Source organism: Vigna unguiculata, chromosome 7 (assembly GCF_037176805.1).
Source record: "Vigna unguiculata cultivar grain cowpea cultivar isolate G323 ecotype 2 chromosome 7, ASM3717680v1, whole genome shotgun sequence".
NCBI classification, from domain to species: Eukaryota; Viridiplantae; Streptophyta; class Magnoliopsida; order Fabales; family Fabaceae; genus Vigna; species Vigna unguiculata.
Genome location: NC_140798.1, coordinates 24691995 through 24697344, shown reverse-complemented (window position 1 = coordinate 24697344; position 5350 = coordinate 24691995). Strand labels below are relative to the sequence as shown.

The 5350-nt window shown below is 29.7% G+C and overlaps 1 pseudogene; it reads right to left on the bottom strand.

Moving 5' to 3' along the window:
• Positions 1 to 2205: 2205 nt before the first annotated feature.
• On the bottom strand, positions 2206 to 2847 carry LOC114191240 (ethylene-response factor C3 pseudogene; annotated as a pseudogene).
• Positions 2848 to 5350: the final 2503 nt, after the last annotated feature.

Genomic DNA, 5350 nt, shown 5'->3' with positions numbered 1-5350 from the left:
TGTAGTTGGACATATTTTGAAAATGGAGTTACTTTGATTCTCATAAAGAGGGTGATGCATTGTTTGTTGCTTCAATTGATCCAAATGCTGAGAATCACTTTGGTCTTTTTTCTTTCCATTCCTTCTCTTCTAGAGTTTCCTCTTGGTTTCTAGATATAAATTTAATGGTTAAATGTATTTATTTTTATGAAAATTGAAATTCGTCTTTTTTATTTTTTTAATTTAGTTTTTTTAACCAAATTTTATTAAATTTATTTAATATTTTAAACCCATTTTTTATAATTAATATTAAAATAAAAATATGTGTGAAACATGTTTGAAAATATCAAATAAATTTATTAAAATTTAATTAAAAAAATTAAATTAATACGAGAACTCAATTAAAAGAAAATTTAAAAACTAACCAGAAAAAAGAAATATTTGACCTAAATTTAAATTGTATAAATGTGCAGCACTCAGAATACATGTCTTAAGCTTAGTTTTTTATTTTTTCTCTAAGAAATCTTCTAAAATATTGATGATATTCCTGTGGTCTAGAAGCTAGCTGGCTATTATGATTATCTCCTAAGATAATACTTTTAGAATGTTGACGATAGTTAGGAAATGATAGATGTGGCATGAGCGTACAGTTGTAAGAATGTAAAATCAGAGATGTTTTTAGATTGTGACAAGTAGTATATATATACCTCTTCTCCTTTGTAAGCTTCTTATGCTAATGCTTTGTATTCATTGTATATAACCATACAAAATTTGAATTTATAAATTCAAATTTTAGTTGCCGGTGCTGTGGACAAGTACCATATGCACAAGTGAAGCTTGTTATCTATCTGTTTTTCCTAGTACAAATGATTGCAAAATAGTGCAGCTTATTTGGTCCAAAATTTAAGATGCCACTCAATAATGTTTTCAATTTTCATTGTTAAATACACACATTACACTTGAATTAATGGACTTCTTCGCCAGTTGTCACTCACTTTTATTTCAGAATCTCATTTTGAAACCTTCGCAAATGTATTATTTCTCTTACAATAGAAGCTTGAAAACTTCTTTAGTTTCACACAAAGATTTTTTTTTTTTCTCTATACTTATTTTCATAAAAATTTATGCAGTTTTATTAGCTTCTGCTTTCTGAGATCGGGATTGTTAGTTATGTGGACACTCATGCTGTACTTTTGATCATAAATTCTGACAAATCAGTCATATATTAGAATAGAAATCAAACAAAGTTTTCTAACAGTTGGCAACTGCTGCAGTATTATCTTCATCTGAATTTGTATCAGGTTTGTGATAATAAGACAATATATCACAAATATAAATATTGTTTTAATCTTTATTAAGAGTTGCTTTTACAAGGCTTGAAAATTTGTTTTTTTGTTTGAGCTTTTACTCGTGTACACTAATAGTGTAAAACAAACATCATTTACTAATATCTTCAGTAAAACTTGATTATTTGACCACATTAATCCTACTCATTTTTTCCATAAATTAAATTATTTAATTTGATGCCGCAAATATATGGATTAGTGAACATATATACTTATTTTCCCTTTCATTTATGACTTTTCTTTTCTATTTTTGTCTACTTGTTCCTCTCTTCCCTCCACCTCAATCAACCTCAAAACGAAGCGACAATTCCCACATATGTTGTAGCAATGATGTAATAAACATAAACTTCCCCTTTTTAGCATATCAATGAATCCTATGGAATATATGTTTAAGGATTGTGACAATGGACTGCAAAGTAACAACCAGAATGAATCTACTTGGGATGAAAGAAAATATTTGTTGCAGCACCTTTACAATATTGCATATATTGAAAACACATCAACGCAAAAACTGAGAAATAGTTCAGGTTCAACCAAAGAGGAGCACCAACAATTTGACACAACTAGTACTGGTTTACTGTCAGATGACTCTCAATCATATATATGTTGTAATAGGTTACAGTTCAGTGCTGAAAAAATTGTGGATTGTGCATCACAACCTAAAACTATGCTCTCAGTGTCAATGGATTGAATTCAGTGACTACATCTTCTTTCTATCAAATTAATATATATTATTAGATTTTTTCTTAGTGGAGACATCTCAGATAAAAAATGCAAGAGTCAAGAATAAAGAGAACTACAATAGCACCCACAGGCATCTAAACAGATGTTGTAAAAGAGCCATACAAAGAAAGAAACAAGAAATGGTGAGCCACCAGGTTTAATTGAAGTAGCTAGGGCTTGCACTTTGATCTGATATGCTTAGAAGTTGCTCTAGATAGTCAACTCCTAAATCTTCTAACACCACAACACCTGGTGTTGCTGCTTCTGATGTCTCTTTCCCTTTACATTTTCTGGCCCTTGATGACAATTTTCTCTGGATGAAGTTCCTCTCCTTGAGTGCAAGTGCGGGAGAAGATCCATTGCTGCAGCTATATTGAATCTCTTGCAAAGACTCTTTCACCGTTTTCACTGGAAAATTGAGTACAGCATTTTGGCCTCTCATGGAAAATGCAGCTTGGTCATAGGCTAAAGCAGCAGCCTCTGCACTGTCAAAGGTTCCAAGCCAAACCCTTGAGCCATTCCTGGTTGTGTCTCTGATCTCTGCTGCATATTTCCCCCAAGGCCGTTTCCTCACACCGATGTAAGACTTCTCCTTATTCTGCAGTTCTTCACACTTCCGCACCAATTGTTTCTGATTTCCTTCTGCTGGTGCCGTGGAGAAATCAACCATATCAAAGGAAAGAGAATCTTGAATAGGGTCAAGAACAGCATTATTGCTTGACAATGATTGGAACAAAATTTCTGAAGGATCCTGCAACATATCCCAATCTGATAGGTTCTGGAAGAAAGGGGAAGTCATGTTTGGAGGGTTGTAGGATACTAAGTTGTCTGTTCAGTAACTTCCTCTCCCCCCTATCGTAATTTATATTACTAATGTAAGGCTGAAACCCCACAATAGATCTTTATCAGCTATATATTAATTTATTTGTTTTTGTGTAATGTAGAGATCATAGTATTAGTTTATGAGCTCTGACAGAAAGTGGAAGTCATAATAGGCAACTTCTTTCTGTCGCTTCACTACCTTCTTCATCTTCTAATGCTTTTAATTTTGATACTGCTATATTTTTGGTTTTCGAAAATTAAAGGATTTTCGTTAAGATAATGAAAAACTCTCTCATACATTCTTTCTTTCACAAAAAATTAGGTCAATTAGTACAGATCAAATGGTGTTCCAATTCTTAAGTTAACATGCTTGAGCTTGTAAAAAGGAAAAAAATTAGTGGAGGGCAACTAGGTTTTCTGCAAAGATTAATCCTCACCTGGCCAAATGCAGGACAATAGAAGTGTCGTATATTGTTCTTTACTGTCATTTTAATATATTTCTATATGAATTCTACTCTGAAAATGTTTTTAATTCTTTAATAGATGAAGACCCATAAAAAAATACGATTTTCTCTTTTTTTTTTTCTTGATATTCAAATGCTGTCATCTTGGACCATTTGATCTTCAGTTTATGGTACATTCACAGATCTTATTATATGAATTTTAATCAATACTAAATTCTGTTCAAAAGATGAAGTTATTCGTAAGATTAATGAAGGTTTTAAATACGACATTTTTCAAGTAAAAAAAAATAGAGGTTTTAAATTTCATTAGAACACAAAAAATCACAATATATAGCAGAAACAATTATTCGTAAGAAAGAAACTAATTTATATTGAGACTAATTAAAGTATAATGATTATTGTTTAAATAAAAGGACCATATTGAAAGAGAATGTAACATATTTAAAACCCTAAACCATAGTGATTTCTCCTTATCAAAAACAGACAAGTAACTAAAGTTTGATACAATAGGAGAGCGAATTAAATCCCAGAAAATTTTACAAATGAATTAAGAAATAGATGCAAAAATATGTGTCATCACTACTTACACATTTAACAGAACAATGATTTGTGTACGCTGTTGAAGATATTATTAAAATGTATTTTTGGAAATAATAGTACGCCTCCGAATCAAGCTTATATATACGGCAACACGTTGACCAAAAAGAAATTTAGATCCAAAGATGCACCATGTGCCGAAGCCTGTTTGTTCTCGGATGGCGCACGTTCAATTATTTTAATAGCTAGAAGACAAAAATCTATGTCCGTTTTTGTACGTACAAATGTGAACTATGTATACTTTGTTTTTGTTGGAATTGTTTCCCTTCTGTACATAGGGATTGACGGTGTATTTCTACAAGTTTATGGTTGAAGTTTAATGTGTATATATCCATCATATTAAATACTTTAAATTGTCTTTAAATTAAAAATAATGAATAACCGTTACATCCTATGGTGTCTTCGGTTTCAATTCAGACAAAATGTTGTTAAAATATACAGTACTAGAAAACTTAATATCTTCTGTCAATTTTGTTTTAAAATTTTTCTTTAATAAATACTTACAAATTTTGTTGTGAAAAAAAATTGTAAAAAATTACTACTAAACTTTTTATAAAATATTTTGTATAAAACACTTTTCACAATAATTTTTGTAGGAAATACTTACAAATTTTATAATTTTGTAAAAAATAATTATCTACGAAAAAATTATCTGTCAACTAAGATTCTTAAAAAAAATAACAGAAAAAAGTTTTTTCTTAAATTTTTTTAATAAATTTGCAAAAAAACATTCTATGTAATATAAAAATTTCTAATAATGGTAGCACATAAATATTAAATATTTTGAAAGGGCTTATTTAAAGGACATGTTAAAAGTTAAAACCTTCTGTGTTGCCTTTTTAACTAACTTTAGAAAGGTTTGAAACGTAAAAGGTAAATTTATTTAATTAAGGCTCTCTAAGAACAGTGGCATTTCGCGTGAGATGCAGCTATGCAAAAAACTGAGGTAAATTTACTCAAAAGGTGGAATATATTTATACAAAATTATAATATCTACTATGTTTAACAAAATAAGCACAAATGTACAATAACATATTGGAAGAAAGAAGGGAACGAACCGAGTAGAGAAGTAATATCGATTGCATGCTTTTATTATTGTGAAGAAAGTGAATATATACATCGGAAACTAAGAAAGGTATATATGGTTGATAGGAATTTTACTATAAGAAAATTAATAAATAACAACTAATTTTAGAGACCAGTCATTATAAATAACATAATTTTATCTAAAAATTATTAGTATTTAAAGTAGTTTTTTTATTAACAAATAATTAATTTAAATTAATAATAGAACATTTGAGGGGTGTTATAACCCATTTACATAAATGTAAAAGAAAGATATAGTGTATCTCCAAAATCTATCAAGACAACAAAATAACTTTCACGTACAAAAGTTGAGGGTTCTCTAGACATTGGGCA